The following is an 18,775-nucleotide window of genomic DNA, read 5'->3' on the forward strand; positions in this document are numbered from 1 at the left end:
ATGCTAGGAGGCCAGCCATCCCTTCATTTCCCACCAGGCTTCAGGCTTCAGTCCTCTGAACACCATCATGCTCAAGTGCTTCTCCCCACTTCTCTTTTCAGTTTTCCTTTGTGTGGTGCCTTCCTCATTAGAATGTAAGCTCCTTGAGGGCAGGGGCTGCCTTTTTTTTTTTTGCTTGTATCTATATTTTCAGTGCTTAGCCCAGTTTCTGACACATAGTAAGGGTTTAGTAAATGTCTGTGGACTCAGGATAGAAAAAGAAAGATTTGGCACTCGCTTCCCCAGATTACTCCCTATGAATCAATGCCTTAGTTCAAATGCCTTCTCCTCTATATTCCTAAAGACGTTTACCCACATGATTCACAGAGCAGCCTGTTTTTTTACTGAATAAACTTAATGACTGGTCAGTTTACATTGTGTATTGCAGCTTTGTGTTTGCATTTTATCCTTTCGTTGGGCTCCCATGTGACTATAAGATTCAGGAGGGCAGGTGACGATGTGGTAGGTGAAGGTAAAGAATGTTAGATTCCCACAGGAGGGCTGGAATCCAATCCTGACTCTAGTAGTAGCTTGGGGAAGCTACCTAAACTCCAGTTTTCTTAAACCAGAGTAGGCTTAGAGTAGCAGATGGCCAGCAACAAGCATGTAATCAGTTTATGCTATTTGCCAGGCAGTGTGCTAAGTATATAAAAGAAAGGCAAAAAGGTACTCCCTGTCCTCAAGGAGCTCACAGTCTAATGAGGGAAACAACGAGCAAAAAACCCTACATATAATATATATCCAACATAAATAAATGGAAAGCAATCTGAGAGAGGAGGTACTGGTATTAAAGTTAACTATCTGTTCACTTGTTTCTGTTGTGTCTGACTCTTCATGACCCCATTTGGGATTTTCTTGGCAGATACTGGAGTAGTTTGCCATTTCCTTCCCCAGTTCATTTTACAGCTGAGGAAACTGAGGCAAACAGGGTTAAATGACTTGCTCAGGGTCACACTGCTAGTGTCTGAGGTCACATTTGAACTTCCTGACTCCACCCCTGGCACTCTATCCTCTGCACCATTGGCTGCCCAAATTTATCATAGTGTATATATAATAATATATAGTACTAAGGCTTTACTATTAAGTTCATTTGTCCCTAAGGTCCCTTCCTGCCCAAAATCTGATTCAATAATTTATAAAATGGGTGCCTAGCCTCGTCTAGTTAGGGGGAAAACACTTTATAAATCTCATATCCTTACAGAAACATGAATGGTAATACTGAAACTTTTTTTCTCCCTAAGTTTCTATAGAATCACAATATTTTTGGAGCCAGAAGGGACCTTGTTGGTCAGAATCCAACTCATTGCCCCAAAGAACCCTGACTGTAGTCATACCTGACAAGGGATCAAAGAGAAGGAGCCCACTGCTTCCGAGGGGAGTGCACAGACACCTGTAAGTTTTTTTGTTTTTTAAGAGAAAGTCCACACGTGCCTCTTTGTGACCTGTATCTGCTGCTGCTAGTTCTGCCTTCCCTCTAGTGCTAAACTGAAATTCAAAGCTTCTTCCGCATAAGAAACCATCACACACTTACATACACCTATCATCACACCTCACAGCCCCCAGTCTTCTCTCTTCCAGGATCCCTAGTTCCTTCATCCAATCCTCTTATGCCACAGACTCCAGGCTCTGGACCATCCCTGCTGCCCTCTTCTAGACTCTCCAGCTAATCAATTTAGCACAGTACTCCATACAAGTAGGCACTTAATAAATGTTCACTGACTGAACAAAGGAATAAATATAGGATCTTGCAAAGGCTGCTAATCCTGGTTGTTTCTGTAGGATTTCATTAATTCAGACTCTATTAGTTGCAATGGCCTAAGAGACTGGTTACCTACTTAAGAAAATCACCTATTACTTTTAAGAACTTTAGACACCATTCATCTGTAATTGTAGGATGTGATTTCGGTCAGTGTAGGCAAGTCCTGCTTAACCTCAGGCTATGAAAGCTCATCACAAATCATTCTTGTCTTTTCAGCAGGAGGCACAGTGGATAAAGAGATGGGCCTGGAGTCAGGAAGACTTGAGTTAAAATCTATCCTCAGATACTTAATAGGTGGGTGACCCTGGGTAAGTCAATTAGCCTCTGTTTGCCTCAGTTTCCTCAGCTGTAAAAATGGGGATAATAATAGCACCTACCTTCTAAGACTATTGTAAAGATTAGAGATCATTTTTTTTTAAGTGCTTAGCTCAGGTCCCGGCACACAGTAGGTACTATATAAATGCTTATTCCTTTCCCCTTTTTATCAAATCAACACCCTACTTGGAGGCAGTGGCTTAGTCCAACTGGACTGATAGCAGGTGGTGCAGTGGAAAGAGCCCTGGGCTCGGAATGAGGAAGACTCACCTTTCTGAGCTCAAATCTGACCTCAGACACTCACTAGCTATGTGACCCTGGGCAAGTCACTTCACCCTGTTTGCCTCAGTTTCCTCATCTGTAAAATGAGCTGGAGAAGGAAATGGCAAACTGCTCCAGTATCTCTGCCAAGAAAACCCCAAATAGAGTCATGAAGAGTCTGACACGACTGAAACAATTCAGCAACCACAAAACTGACCACACATACACACGCCACACTGACCTGGAGGGGCCACAGCACTTTGACACTGGAAGAGACTTCAGAAATTGTCAGGTTGAAACCTCTTCTTTTTACAAAGAAGGAAACTGAGCCCCAGCAGGTGAACCAGAAGGGCCCACAGAGAAATGGTGGAGCTAAAACTCAAACCCAGTTAGGGCTTCTGACGCTAAGCAAGATGTTCCTTCTACTAGGACAGCTCCATGTACCTGAAGGCAATAAATATTTATCTGCATACAAAAATATGCCAGGATTCAACCTGGCCCTCCTCCCAATTAGCATAGATTGACACTTTCTCCATTTGTAAAATGGGGCCACTGACACAGACTCTGCCGATGTCAGGAGATTCATGGAGAACAGCAGATGTTGGGGGCGTGCACTCGAGGGGAAGGAAGCATTTATTAACAGTATTTATTATGGGCACATGTACACGAGGCATTGGGCAAGGCATAAATGGAGAGCTCTGCCCTTGTCTGCTGAACCCAACGGGTAGGAAATGGAAGCGAGTTCTTCCCTTTCATCTTCTCCTTATGTGCCTTGCTCTCCCCTGATAGCTCTGCCAGCTTAACCCTCACTGTGCTTTCAGGATGATGATGGGTAGTTAAGCTTCCACTCCTATTCTGATACTGAGATAAACACATTATACAACAAGTAAGGCAGGTTGAGTCAAGATCACCTAAATCTGAATTCTGCCTAATATTTACTAGCTGTGTGTTCTTGGTTGAATCATTTAAATGCTATGTGCCTCAGTTTTCTCATCTGTAAAATGAGGGGACTAGATTCAATGGCCCATCAGGGTCCCTTCCAGTCATGGGTCCTTTGTGCTTCTGGAAAGTAATTCTGTAATTGAGCAAAGACTTACTGAATGGGCTGACTCAAGGAAGAATAAGACCCAGATTTTGCCCTCAAGAAACTTACAGTCTAAAAAGAACTGTCTGAAAATCAAATCTGAATAAATCAGATACTTATGTAATAATAAGTGAATTCTCAGGAGAAGTACAGAATCCTTCAAGAAGCCAGGAAATTCCACTCCTCTAATCTGTATATCTTAGCCACGTTCTTGTATTTCTAGACATGTAAGTCACTTAGCCTCTGCCTGCCTCAGTTTCCTTATCTGTAAAATGGGAGTGATAATAATAGCACCAACCTTCCAGGATCAAGTGACTTAACATTTGTAAAGCACTTTACAAACCTTAAAGTGCTATATAAATGCTAGCTATTATAAGTGTTATTATGTCCCTTCCTCCAGGTCTAAAATGCAATGAATTAATAAGTTTCATATAGCAAGCTGGGTTCTGTTGCCAGCTCGCTCATTCTAGTCCAACCAAGCCAAATGTCTCATGTTCTCCTTGCTGTTCTTCACCCTTGTTCACTTCTAAAACTACTAATGGCTCCCTCTACCCTCATTTCAAAGCCTGTCTCCTACAGGAAGTCTTCTTCAAGTTGGTGCTCACTTATAACATACTCAAACCTGTGAAATTTATTTAGAATCATGGGCCTCTATGTTAATTTGCTGCTGTTTTTCAGTCATATTTGACTCTTTGTGACCCCATTTGGTGCTTTTTGGCAAAGATACTTAAGTAGTTTGCTATTTCCTTCTCCAACCCATTTTAGAGATGAGAAAACTGAGGCAAACAGGATTAAGTGACTTGCCCAGGGTCACACAGCTAGAAAGAGTCTGAAGCTGGATTTAAACTCAGATCATCCTGACTCTAGGCCAGCACTCTATCCACTGTACCACCTAGCCAGCTGCCTCTAAGAGGGATTATTTTTTTTTTCAGGGTAGGGGGACAGGAGAGAGTCCAAATCTGTGTTTCTGTCCATGTAGGGAGCTCTTGGGTGCTGAAACTAATCCATAAATGCACCTCTACCTTTTTATTTTAGAGAAGGTGTTTTTAGCCTATTTTGTGTCAAAGACCCCTTTGGCAAGTCTATAGACCTTTTCTCAGAATGTTCTTAGATGCAGAAAATAAAATACAGAGGGGTTATAAAAGAAACCAATTCTATTAGAAGATACTTCTGAAAAAATTTTTTTTTAAAGTTCACAGACCTCAAGTTAAGAACCCCCGAGAAGAGAGTTGCCAGGGCACTGAGAGGTTGTCAGTTAACACACATTTATTAAATATTTACTATGTGCCAGGCACTGTGCTAAGCTCTGGGTATACAAAAAGGGCAAAAGACAGTTCCTACCCTCAAGGCCCTTAAAAATCTAATGGGGGTGGGGGGAGACAAACAAATAAACATATAAAAACAAGCTATATACAGGATAAATAGGAAATGATAAACAGAGGGAAGGCACTGGAATTAAGAGGGGTTGGGGAAGGCTTCCTATACCGAATGGATTTTATCTGGGATTTAAAATGAAACTTGGGAAGTCAGTAAGTGGAGCTGAATAGGGAGAGCATTCCAGGTGTGGGGGACGGTCAGAGAAAATATCTGGAGATGAGAGATGGAGCGTCTTGTTTGTACAACAGCCAGGAGGCCAGTGTCCCTGGATAACAAAGTATAATGAGGGCAGTAAGGTCTAAGAAAACTGGAAAGGGAGGACAGGGCTGGGTTATGAAGGACCTTGAATGCTAAACAAAGAATTCTGTATTTGATTTTGGAGGCAACAGGGAGCCATTGGAGTTTATTGAGGAAGGGGTGACACGGTCGGTCCTGCATTTTAGGAAAGTCAATGAATGGAGGACGGATTGGAGTGGGGAGAGACTTGAGGCAGGCAGACCCACCAGCAGCTATTGTAGTAATCCAGGTGTGAGGTGATGACAGCCTGCCCTAGAGGGGTGGCAATGTCAGAGAGAAAGGGGTGAATGTGAGATGTTGTAAAGGTGAAATCCTCAGGCCTTGGCAACAGCTTGGATGTGATGGGTGAGAAATACAAGATGCTAGCCAGGTCAGGGGGCCGAGGGCCTGGGAGGTGGGCTGAGGGACTTGTCCATGGTCACTCAGGTAGTAGACAGCTGAGGAAGATCAATCTCACACCTGGGTCTTCTAGAAGCCAAGGCCAGCTCCCTGTCCACCATATCATGCCGTTTAGACATACTTGGTAAATGCCGATGGCTTATGGCCAATACAGGGGAACAGCAAAGTTAGAAAGCAGAGCTGCATCCACAAAGGGACCCCTCCTCTGCTCTCCTATTATTCGGCTCCTCTGATCCGAAATGGGTGTCTCTTCTGCTTCATTTCTCCATTTGCGCTGTGGGGTGTGCTCCCTCCGAGTGACAGAGTCATTTGATGCCCTGTTGCCAAGCTCTGCCTGCCAGGTTTCACTCATGCGTGCACCAGCCTCCCTGATTCCTCCTCCCGTGAAGTGGCCCCAGGTACCTCGGCAACCCAACGACACTGTAACCACAGCCCCGTTTCCCCTTCTGGGCCCCTGAGCTTCAGGGAGGCATGCACCTCGGCTGGGGCCTCTGTGGCCAGAGCCTGCTCAGCGGGGCTCCTCTCTTTCTCTGCTCTGTCTCCCCTCTTCTTTCCTGGACTAGAGGCAAGCCTTGAGGGCAAGGCCATCTGTGAGGTGACTGAACAGTGGTTGGGGTATGAGACACCAGCTGCCTAGGCTCTTTCCCTGGTTCAGTGAGGGCTGAGAGGAGCTGAATCCCTCTCATTGGACACATCCAGATGTCTTAGGCACACACTCAGAATACCTACCAACCTTGTATTGTACAGACTGTTAGAGCTGAGAAGGATTGTTCAGGTCACCTCTAGTTCCAACATGCCATGATTTTACTTTATTTTACATTTATTTATTTGCTTTTTGGAGGGGGAAAGTAGGGCAATTGGGTTTAAGTGACTTGCCCAAGGTCACACAGATAATTTTTATGTTAAGTGTCCAAGGCTGCATTTGAACTCAGGTCCTCTATTCACTGCACCACCTAGCCACTCCACATTCCATGATTTTAGAATACAAGGTCAGCTGCTGTCAGGGAAAAGGAGGTCAAAGTCAGCCAGCCAGGTAGCAAGCATTTTATAAGTACCTATTATGTGGCAATCACTGTGCTAAGTGCTGGGGATACAAAGAAAGCAAAAGACAGTGCCTATTCTCAAGGAGTTCATGGTGGATATGGGGTGCATGACAGAGGCACCCCAATAGTGAGAACCAGGCCTTGAATACTGGCCCTGATACTTCTAGCTTTGCGATGTGAGCAAGGCATTTAGCCACTTTAAGCCTCAGTTTCCTCATCTGTAAAATGGGGAGAATGCCACTAACAGACCTCACAAGACTGCTGTGAGGAAAGCACTCTGTGGACTTTAAAGAGACTCATATCTCTTATGAGCACATACATTTCTGACTAGTTTTATCAATTAGTCATACATAGCCCTAGCTTTGTTGTTCTTCATGTTTCAGTCATGTTCGACTATCTGGGACCTCAATTGGGGTTTTCTTGGCAAAGATACTGGAGTGATCTGCCATTTCCTCCTCCAACCCTTTTTACAGATGAGGAAACTGAGGCAAACAGGGTTAAGTGACTTCCCCAGGGTCATACAGCTAGGAAGTGTCTGAGGCCACATTTGAACTCAGATCTTCCTGACTTCAGACCTAGTACTCTATACACTGTGCCACCTACCTGCCCCAAGAATTAGTTCTCAGAGTCAAAATAACTGAGTCACACTCACAGGAAGGACAACAGAGGTCAGCCGGTGTGATCTCCTGTTTGTCCAACATTCTCAGTAGAAAACATCAACAACAATAACCACCACCACCATAATAATTTTGGATCAGGATCTAAGACTTCATCAATATAAGGCACTCCTGGTGTGGAACCTTCCTCTACTGAGACAGCTTGGCAATTCAACTGTAATTTCCAATTGCAACATGTTGCCTTGGGCATTGAAAGATGATGATTTAACCATAGCCATCCAGCTGATACGTGTATGAATGAGGACCTGGATCCAAATCTTTCTGACTCCAAAGTCTGATGCTAAGCCATGGTGCTCCTCAAGAGTAATAATACTGGTAGCTGACCTTTACAGAGACCTTTACATACATTATTTCATTTGATCTTCACAACGACCCTGTAAGTTGGAAGTATTATCTCCATTTTAGAGATGAAGAAACTGAGGGACACAGAAGTTAAATGGTTTGCCCACAGTCACACTATTTATTTATTTATTTGTTTATTGGAGGGCAATTTGGGGTTAAGTGACTTGCCCAAGGTCACATGGCTAGTTTTTGTGTCCAAAAACTGTGCCAGATTTGAACTCAGGTCCTCCTGACTCCAGGGCTGGTGCTCTATTCACTATGCCATCTAGCCGCCCCTGTCACATAATTTTATTAAGTGGTGGAGGTAGGATTCAAGCTTAGATCTTCCTAAGTGTAACCCAGTACATTTCCCACTATACCACAGAAGGTCATCAGAAGGCCCATCCAGCATCTACTTCAATGTTTTCAGTGATGGGTAGCTCACTCTTTCACACTCATTCCATTTTTGGATAGTTCTGATAGTTAAAAAATTCCTCCCTCTAGGAATTTGAGAATTGCCTTTCTGCAACTTCATGCCTCAGTTCTTCACCTTTTGTAACTGCACAAAATAAGCCTCATTTCTTCTCACACGATAGCCCTTCAAATAATCTTTCTACAGGCTAAGCATTCCATTTCAAGGGTTTCTAGGCTTCTCTTGGGTCAGTCAGTTAGTCCTGTTCTCTGGTCAAAGACCACATCTCTCTCCTTGGTCATGATAGGGAGGGGGTGGAGAAAGGATGAATGGATGAGTGCAAACCTATCTCTGAGACCACAGAAAACCTCCAAGCAAAACCCTTCCACAGGGTAGGCCACCAACATTACCTAAGTATATGGAGGACAGCCATGTCCATTGGAGCATTTGGTTCTATAGCTGGGACGTAACTGTCTACGTCCAGTGAACTTGAATTACAATGTACCACGAAGAACTGTCCCCAAGTGTTGGAGGATGCCAGTGTGGAGAATCCCCCACACCCCCAGATCATCCAAGTTTTAAGAATGATCAAGCCCGGACGTGCCACTGCCAAAGACAGATTTGTGTCTAGCCGTGGTGGCCCTGTTTTTCAGGGTAAACACCTCCTTGTAGACACTACCTCAAATAAGGTAATTTCCTTTTTGCTTGACACACCCATCTCTTTTCTCCTTTTGAAATCCAATGCAGGCACCCTCTACACCCCCAGAAGACATCACCCCATATTACTCACTGGTGCTGTATTGCTTACATCCTGGGAACCTTCTGCACTTTGACTCTGGGGACACCAGTGCGTCAGAGAACTGAAAAGGAAAGAAACTCTATATTAAAAACAAGTTGGGGGGGTGGGGTAGAGAATAGGTATTCGATGGCCAACTCTGCTCTCGAGGAGTCCTGAGTCATGGAGGGGAGGGCTGTTGGGGGAGAGGGGAAACATTGTAAGAGAGAACATGGTATAGCATTGGACTTGGAGTCAGGAAGACCAGTATTCAAATCTGGCCTCTGACACTTACTAGCTGTATGACCCTGGGAAGTCACTTCTCTGCTTCATTTTTTTAATCTGTAAAATGGGGAAAACACCACCTACTTTGCAGGGTCATTGTGAAGATTAAATGAGGTGATAACTGCAAAGTGTCTGGCACATGGTAAGAGCTATATAATGTTAGTAATTATCATTACTATTATTAAAATCCCACTTCTGACATTTTCTAGCTGTATGACCCTGAACAAGTCACTTAATCTGTTTCTGGACCTCAGTTTTCTTGAGTTCATTAGACTCAATAACCTGTAAGGTTCCTCGTAGATGTAAATCTATCCTGTGAACTTCTAAAATTCTCTGGGGCTTTGTTAAAAAAAAGACTCTAATTTCATCTAAGCCAGGAGATGTAAGGGTCAAGAAGGATGGGCTTCAGGAGAGGGGAATACAATGTGTAAAAATGATCAGGAATTGAAGGTTTTCTTTAAACTTCACTTAGGTAAATTATTTTTTTTTTTTTATCGAGAAGGCAATTGACTGCTGCATTCATTGTATGTCAAATTATTATTATTCTTTTATTGGTGGGCAGCGTGGCAAGGGGCTCTGTAATTTGCTCTGAACTTGAAAAGGCAGCTATTCATAAAACCAAGACAAAAGGAAATCTCAACATACATTTATACCATAGGAGGCTGCCACCAAAACAGCTCAACGTACTTTGAAAATTCCTGGGGAACACTGTAGCTCAAAATGCCAGGCCTCTTCAGGGGCCAGTATCTGGTTGGTGTCTTGGATTCAGGTCTGAGTGGGCAAAAGCTGCTGAGGGGAGGGGAGGGGCTAGTCTAAAACACGAGAGAGAGAGAGGGAGAGACAGAGAGAGAACAGACAGACAGAAAAGAGAGAGACAGACAGAGAGAAAAGAGATTAAAAAACAGAGACAGAGACACAGCCAGAGAGACACAGAGAGAGACAGAAAAAAGACAGAGAGACACATACAGAGACACAGAAAAAGACAGAAAGACACACACAAACACACAGAGACAGAGACACACACACAGAGGCAGAGACAGAAAAAGACAGACACACAGAGACACAGGACAGAGACAGACAGAAAGACAAACACAGAAACTCACAGAGACAGAGACATACACGGAGAGACAGAAAAAGACAAACACATAGAGACACTGAAAGACAGAAACAGACAAAGACAAACACAGAGACTCACAGAGACAGAGAGACACACACAAACACATAGAGACAGACAGAGACAGAGACACACACGGAGATAGAGAGACAGAAAAAGACGGACACACAGAGACATAGAAAGACAGAGACAGAAAGACAAACACAGAGAGTAGAGACAGGGAGACAAGAAAGAAAAAGACACAGAGAGAGAGAGAGAGAGAGAGAGAGAGAGAGAGAGAGAGAGAGAGAGAGAGAGAGAGAGAGAATTTGTTTTCATTAGAGCTTGGGAGGGTTAGGCCAGGGAAACAGCCTAGGAATAAGCTGCTTGTGATGATAGTCTTGCACTCTCCCCACTTCAATTCTTCTCCCTTTTGGGGTGGGGGAGGGTTAATGACTTTTCTAGCTATCCCAAATCCACAGATGGCAAAGACCTTTTTGGGGGGATTTTTGAGAAAGACAGAAAAGCTAGAAATGGAGAGCAAAATGGGAACTTGACTTTACACTTCAGCACTGGGGCTGACTGTGGACATAATTCCCGTGGATACAAGGCTGATCAATCCCTCAGGTGAAATACAATAAACAAGCCTTTGCTGAGCACCTACCATGTACCCAACATACCAAGACAAAAACAGAACAGTCCTTGCCCTAAAAGGGCTTACATTCTATTGGGAAGACTAGATAGATAGATACATTCCCCCATATATCTATCTGTATATACACATACACACACCCCTGCATATATACACACATAGTGTGTATGTGGAGAGAGGAAGGTGGGGGGAAGGAATAAGGGGGAGAGAGAGAGAAAGAGAAAGAGAGAGATAAAGACAGAGAGAGAGATGGAGAGACAGAGAGAGAGAGAGAGAGAGAGAGAGCATGAGCGAGAGCAGTACACCTTAACTATAGGACAGTTATTTGTCTACTATCTGATCTTCCCTACTAAGTTACGAACATCTGGAGAAGCAGAGGCCGTACAGTAGACAGTATACTGCACTTTGGAGTCAGGAAGACCTGGGATTAAATCTGACCTCTGACATATGCTAGCTATGTGACCATTTAACTTGTCTGAACCTCAGTTTCCTTATCTGTAAAATATGGATAATAAGGATGGGAAGTTCAAATGAGATACTGCATGGAATGTGCTTTGCAAACCTTCAAATATTATATATTTTATACCAACGTATGGTAATTCATATAGATGTGTGTGCACACACAAACATGCAAATGTATCTGTACATGCATGTTCACACATATATACATGTATACATACAGGCAGTTAGGTGGCACAGTAGATAGTGTGCTGGGTTCCTGAGTTCAAATCTAGCCTCAGACACTTACTAGCTGTGGGACTCTGGGCAAATCACTTAACCCTGTTTGCCTCATTTTTCTCATCTATAAAAATGAGCTGGAGAAGGAAATGGCAAACCACTCTAGTGTCTTTGCCAAGAAAACCCTAAGTGGGATCATGAAGAGTTGGATGTGACTGAAAATGACCGGACAGAAATGTACACTTACATATATATTCGTACATATGTTATATATGTATGTATATACACATATACAGAGTGCATCAAATTTCCCAGTTGCAGTTTAAAGTTTTTTTTTTAAAGCAATTGGGGTTAAGTAACTTGCTCAAGGTTACACAGCCAGTTATTTCTGGGTGTGGTGCTAAGTATCTGAGCCCGGATTTGATCCCCAGGTCATCAAGACACTGGAGCTGGTGCCCTCTTACTCGATGAACCACCTGGTCGCCCCTAAGCAATTGGGGTTAAGTAACTTGCTCAAGGTTACACGGCCAGGTATTTCTGGGTGGGTAATAAGTGTCTGAGCCCGGATTCAATCCACATGTCATCCTGACACTGGAGCCGGTGCTCTTACTTGCTGTGCTACCTGGACGCCCCCGGTTTAAAGTTTTAATAGCTTAAAACTGAACTTGGAGGTTTGGGACACTTTGTATATAAGTGTGTGTGTGTGTGTGTGTGTGTGTGTGTGTGTGTGTATGTGTGTAGGTCTGGACCCATGATTTCATCAATATGAAGAATTCCCTCCAGCTATGCAAATCAAAAACTAACTCAGAGAGAGTTGCCCCGAGGATTGACAGGTTAAGTATCCACAAGCACACAGACAGCTACTCCATAACGGTTAGGACCTGAACCCAAATCTGGCTGACTCCAAAACCAGGAAGTTTTTACTTACTCCACTAACCTCCACTTCCCTTTAAATGGCAGCTATTATTATCTCTCTGTGTATCCCCAAAGTGCCTATCCTAAGACCTTTTACACAGCAGGTTCTCCATGATTTCATCTGGATGGATGAGTATACTTCAGGTAGCCTGTGAGTAGGACAGGGACATCATGGGAAAAGGGCCTTTCTAAAAACTTCTAGAACAATGCCATATCATCAGCTGCCTAGTCTGTCAGTCTTCCAGGAAAGAGTCAGAAAAAATTTCATAACTATTATCTAACCAATCAACAAACATTTGCTAAGCAACACTGGGGATATAACGAAAAAAGGAAGGCTACTCCCTGCCCTCAAGGAGCTTACATTCTGATGGGGAGAAATAGCAACTCATTCATTTGTAGGGACAGACCAGATACAAGTGAGTAGAAGAAAGGTGACCTTAGGGAGAAGGCACAAGAAACATGAAAGGGGACGGGACTGGAAAAGGCCTCCTGAAGAGGGTGGCCTGTGGCCTCCTGAGTCAGCACTCCATAGAAGAAGGAAGCATGAATTCTTCCCCACTGCCTCGCCCCACAGGAGGTGGCCTGACTCCCACACTGTGCCCCTCAGACCTGGGAATATGGGTCTGACTTTGCTTCAACCATCCACTGATGCAGGTGCTCTCTAGGTAACCTTGTGATTCTAAACCAGACACGGTCCAACCTACGGTTTCAAGTAAACACCCTGAAGGATTCTTGGAAGCAAATAAAAGGCCAGAGTAGACTGCCCAGCACAAGTACATATACTCCCACACAATCAGACTAGTACATGAGAACATGGGCATCTGTTTGGGACCAGGCACCGTGATGATGCAAGCCCATCATGGCTGAAACCTCCAAGGGCAGTCAGTCCCCCAGGTGAGAGACGAGACAAGACTACAGACCACAAAAGGGAGGCCCTCCCCCAAACCACAGCCCCAGCAAACAAGGATCAGCAGGCTGAGAGATGGGATTAGTTGTCCAAATAACTCATTCTCTTAATGACCTGGAGTCGGCTCTTACACTTTTGACATCGTACAAGTCATTAAACTCCTGGGTTTCTACAACATGAAAATAAAGATAAGACTCAAATTAGCTACTTCAGAGGGTTGTTATGAGGAAAGTATTTTGTGAACTTTTTTTGGGGGGGGGAATCTGGACTTATGTTTTAATTAGTGTGGGTGAATTCCTAGTATGGAAGTTTCTCTTGCTGATGCAGATTGGTATCACCTCTGTAATTTAGATTAATTAGCTCTAAAGCTGAAAGGGACCTTGGAGGTCATCTTAGGCCAACCCTCTCATTTTGTTGTTGTTCGTCCTTCCTTTAAAAGAGGTCCAATGACATCATGGGTGATGTGTGGACGCCTGTGTGAATTGGATTTACCGGAGGCAGAGCTGCACAGTCATCAGTCTCACTCTCTCCGCTAGAATCACTGAAGACTAGCTGCAGGACAAAAGTCAGGGTGACTGGTGATGACCCAGGATGCAGCGGATGACCTTGGTGTCTTCAATGTCTGACCAAGTTCTAAGTACTCCATAGGGCCTGCTTCATTCTTCAATGAGAACAAACTGTTCTCAATCTAGGGGAAGCCTTCACGTGCTTGGGGTAGATGGAGCCCACCGAACTCAGGTGATGGGTTTGAGGCCTCAACTTGGTCTGCCAAGATGGTTTTACCAGGATGTGGTCGCTGTTCATGCTATAAGCTTCTTGTAGCCACAGGTGAGAGATGGGTGACAGATGAGCACTGAAGGTGGATGAGCAGCCCTGAAAAGGGCTCAGCAAACCCTCCCACCATATGTGCTAGTTGTCCCTGAATACCCCATGCACCTCTACCCTCTCATATTAGAGATGAAGAGAGTGAGGCAGAAGAACAGGAAGTGACTTGTCCAGGGTTACGCAGCTAGTTAAGTTACATCAGAAGGGATCTGAACTCCAATCTTTCTGACTCCTGGAGAAGTTGGTTGGTAAATACATCGGATGAAGTCCTGGGCCTGGAGTCTAGAAGACCCATCCTCCTGACTTCAAATCTGGCCTCAGAACCTTACTAGTTGTGTAATGTTAATGGAATATAAGATCTTCCCCACCCATTAATAGGCCTCATGTGGAGCCCATTAAGGGAAGCTTGCTTGTAGGAAGGCTTTCACACCTTTTGTTAATTTCTAATTAGGCACTGAGTCACAAGGGTTGTGATGTCCTCTGGCTCTAAAAAAAAAGGGGGGGGGGCGTGTATATATACTGTGAGGTTAGCATTTTATTTTGGGGCTCACTCCCTGGAAGAGTGTTCTTGTGATCTGACCAGATGAGATTCTGTGTAGCTGTTAAGGAGTCCCCCCTCTTCCCCTTCAAGATGTTGGTGCTTCTCTCTCTGGTAACTATGTATGTATTGCCTTAGTCAGACAGCTGGATCTATCAGCTGATCTGTGCTAATTTCTCAGTTAGAAGCCCTGTCTGTTGGTCTTTATTTCTCTGCTTATATTTTCTCTATTTTCTTTGTTTGGATTTTCTCTGAAGTTCAGGGTGCCGACTTTTCCCCTGAACTAGTGAATGTAATTAAAAAAAGACCGTTGACCCCTTTCCTAGTAAAGCAGATCTAAGAACCTGTGGCTAATAGCCATCCTGGCTATGCCAGTGTGGTTGCTGCAGCACTCTGGACAAATCACTTCACCCTGTTTGCCTCAGTTTCCTCATCTGTCAAATGAATTGGACAAAGAGATGACAACCCATTCCAATATCTTTGCCAAGAAAACCCCAAATGGAGTCCCAAAGAGTCAGAAACGACTGAAAGAAAACGAATGAACTTCATGACTTCTTCGATAATTTCAAGGGTGGATATTTGTGGTACTTAATAAGGAATCTAGAAAAGGGAGATTTGGAGACTAAGAATTTACTGGCATTAAGCCAGCACAGGGAAGGGAGTACCCCTGAACAGCCACATTTATTCCCCTTTAAATAGAGCCCTAACTGTTCAGTCATTTCAGTTGTGTCCAACTCTTCATGACCCACTTGGGGTTTTCTCAGCAAATATACTGGAGGGGTTTGCCATTTCCTTCTCTTGCTCATTTTACAGATGAGGAAACTGAGGCAAATAGTGAAATGACTTGCCCAGGGTCACACAGCTAGTAAATGTCTGAGGCTAGATTTGAACTCTGGTCTTCCTGAATCCCGGCCCAATGCTCTATCTACTGTGCCACCTGCCTGCCCCCCCCCCCATAATAGCTGACTTTTACTTACATACAGTTTATAAAGCACTTTATTGTTTCTTTGAGAATCAGCAAATATTTATTGAAATCTGTTTGTAAAATGTAAAGGATGTTTTGCTCTCCATTTCTCTGGTCACCCCAAATCCTTTGGCTTGTCGTAAGCGGTCCATGGGTCACAGGTTGTGCTGGTTTGACCTAGAGTATCCATGACCACTGGGCTTCCTATTGTCTCTAAGATAAAATACACACTCCGGTTTGACATTTAAGGCCTACCTTTGTAATCTGACTACACATTACTCTCCTTCCCACACTCTCTATGCTAGCAAACTGGCCTACTTGCTTTGCTATTCCTTGTGCCTACATTCCATCCCCAACCTGTCTTTTTTTAAAAATTATGAACATATGTGTAATATATTTATTTTTAAGAATGATTGATATATCTTTAAAATATTATTTTGTTTTTAATTTATGAAATAAAAGCAGGGCACTAGACATACAGAGAAGAAAAAAGGCCAAGTTCCTGCTCTCAAAGATTTAGCATCTACAACAACAAAACATTTATGAAGCACAATAATTCAGTGGGGAGAATGCTGGTCTTTGTTGCTGAATCTGAAGTGCTGGAATATGAGAATCAATTCTGAGTCTGCCCCTGCCTACCTGTGTGCCCTCAATCAAGCAAATGAACTACTCTGGGCTTGTTTCCTCATTGGCAGAAGGGGAAGATTGGGTGAGATGACCCCTGAGGAACCTTCCAAGATCAGATCTATGATCTATGAACACTAGAGGTGCAGATATCTTATCTGATTGTCAGCTTGTCCAAAGAGCTGAGCCATTTACACCTTCAAGCACCAAAACGCTCCAGTTTCACCACTCAGGATAGAAATCTTGCTAAGATGTATTTCACACATTTACCATTCGGTCATCCATGTATCTATCTACCTTGATGTCAGGTCATATAATCTGCCACTCTCCCCTTCTCATTCTGTAGTTCAGAGTTCTAGAGAACACTGCCCTCTTCCCTGCGCTGGGGAGAGATGGGGGGTGGGGTAGGAGGAATAAATCAGGGCTATGCTGGAGTCAGCTCAGGAGAGCTGATTGTTAAAATCTGTGAAAAAACAACTGTATGTAAATTTGTTAAATTTACATCTCTCAAATCAGCAAAAACCACAAATCAGGGCTTGCTTTATTGTTCTGTGGATTCCTTAGACTTAAGAAAGTGATGGAGAAAAATGTTAACATAGATCAAACTTAAAAAAGTGTATCGCAGGTACATTTATCCTCCCGCTGCCACTTCCCACTGAGACTGCTGTGCCTGGAGTCAGGAAGACTCATCTTCCTGAGTTCAAATCTGGCCTCAGATATGTACTAGTTGTGTGACCCTGGACAAGTCACTCAACCCTGTTTGCCTTAGTTTCTTCATCTGTCAAATGAGCTGGAGAAGGAAATGGCAAACCACTCTAATATCTTTACCAAGAAAACTCAGATGGGGTTATGAGGAGTCCTATATGATTGAAAATAATTGAACAACAATGACAACCACCCCAATGAGAGCTGGTTGTTAAACATTTACCAGCACAGTCCTTAATAATTCACTAAGCCCCTATTTTGAAGGCTGAGCTATACTGATCGGTAATGTGTGTAAATATACCTAGCCCTCTCTATTTGGCAAGCCCTAGACAGGGTGTCACCTCCCACCCACCCTAGATGGGGTGATAATTGGGTGATGATAATTCCACTCTCCTCCACCCCTAACTTTCTGCTTCTTGCTCAGAGAATAGTAATCAAATTAGCATCACGAATGCATGTGGAAATGGCATGAAAACCAACTGTTCTAATGCTCCAGAGACCAAAACTCTCCTCTCTGGCCATGACTTCCCTCTATGTGTTGTTTCCCCCTAATCAAATATGAGTTCCTTGAGGGCAGGGGCTGTCTTGCTTTTTGTACTCGTATCTCCAGTGCTTGGGACTATGTCTGCTACATGGAAGGGGTTTTATAAATTATATTTCATTCATTCATTCGATTACTCATTCACCTAGAGCAAGCCTGCACAACCTGCACCTGAGGGCACACCAAAGAATTTTGGTGACCTGCCGAAAATGCAGAGGATGTTTCGGTCTACATTTCTCAGGCCACTGGAAATCCTTTGGCTTGCTGTAAGCAGCCCATAGGTTACAGATCTTGCTGGTCTGACCTAGAGGATCCATGACCAGTGGCTCCCCATTGTCTCTAGGATAAAATACATACTCCGGTTTGACATTCAAGGACTACTTTTCCAATCTGACTACACATTACTCCTCTTCCCACACTCTCCATGCTAGCTAGCTGGCCTACTTGCTTTGCTGTCCCTTGTGCTGACATTCCATCCCCAACCTGTATCTTTCTTTAAAATTCTAACCATTCATGTAATATATTTATTTTAAAATAATTATCAATATATTTCTTTAAAATGTTATTTTGTTTTTAATTTATGAAATAAAAACAAGCATTTCTATAACAGTACAGTAAAAAAGATGATTGCACATGAAACTGCAAATCTATTATGTATAATTTGTTATTCCTTTTAAATATATAATAAAACTATCATGTAACTTTCTTTTTTCCCCTTTTTTTCTTCCCTCCCGTAGAGATGGCTACCATTAGACACAAATATGTATGTATATATCTATATCTATATACGTTCGTAAAAAATCATTCTACACATACTTCTTTCAGTTCTTTCTCTGGATGCAGTGTCTTCTTTTATATGTTCTTTGTATTTAATTTGGGCATTTATAATAGTCAAAATGATTCATTTGCTTAAAGTCATTCTTAAAACAACACTGCAATTACTGTATACAAGGTTCTCTTGGTTCTGCTCATTCCATTCTTCATTATTTCATGCAAATCTGTGTTTTTCTAAAATTAATGAGCTCATCATTTTATTTTTTGGATGCAGAGATAAGTGACTTGCCTAGGGTCACACAGCTACTAAGTGTCTGGGCAAGATTTGAACTCTGGTCCTCCTAACTCCCAAACTGTGCAGTATCCACTGTGCCACCAATTGCCCCTTGAGCTCATAATTTCTTATAGGATTCCTACATGATCATATACTACAACGTCTTCAATTATTCCCCATTTGATGGGCATCTCTGCAATTTCCAGTTCTTTTCCACTATAATGTTCCATCTGTGGAGGAA

The 18,775-nt window shown here is 43.2% G+C and overlaps 1 protein-coding gene across 11 annotated transcripts in view; it reads right to left on the reverse strand.

Moving 5' to 3' along the window:
* The window catches only part of ZHX2 (zinc fingers and homeoboxes 2), a 225,903-nt gene that overhangs the window by 104,359 nt on the left and 102,769 nt on the right, over positions 1-18,775 (reverse strand). For all 11 annotated transcript variants that reach the window (XM_069081265.1, XM_069081269.1, XM_069081266.1 and 8 more), the window contains one exon: positions 8,775-8,844. The gene's annotated coding sequence lies outside the window, so the exon portion shown is untranslated. The remainder of the gene's footprint in view (positions 1-8,774; positions 8,845-18,775) is intronic.

The sequence above is a fragment of the Petaurus breviceps genome, unplaced genomic scaffold (assembly GCF_028583685.1).
Source record: "Petaurus breviceps papuanus isolate PSGF00001 unplaced genomic scaffold, PetGlider_PUasm1.0 98, whole genome shotgun sequence".
NCBI lineage: Eukaryota > Metazoa > Chordata > Mammalia > Diprotodontia > Petauridae > Petaurus > Petaurus breviceps.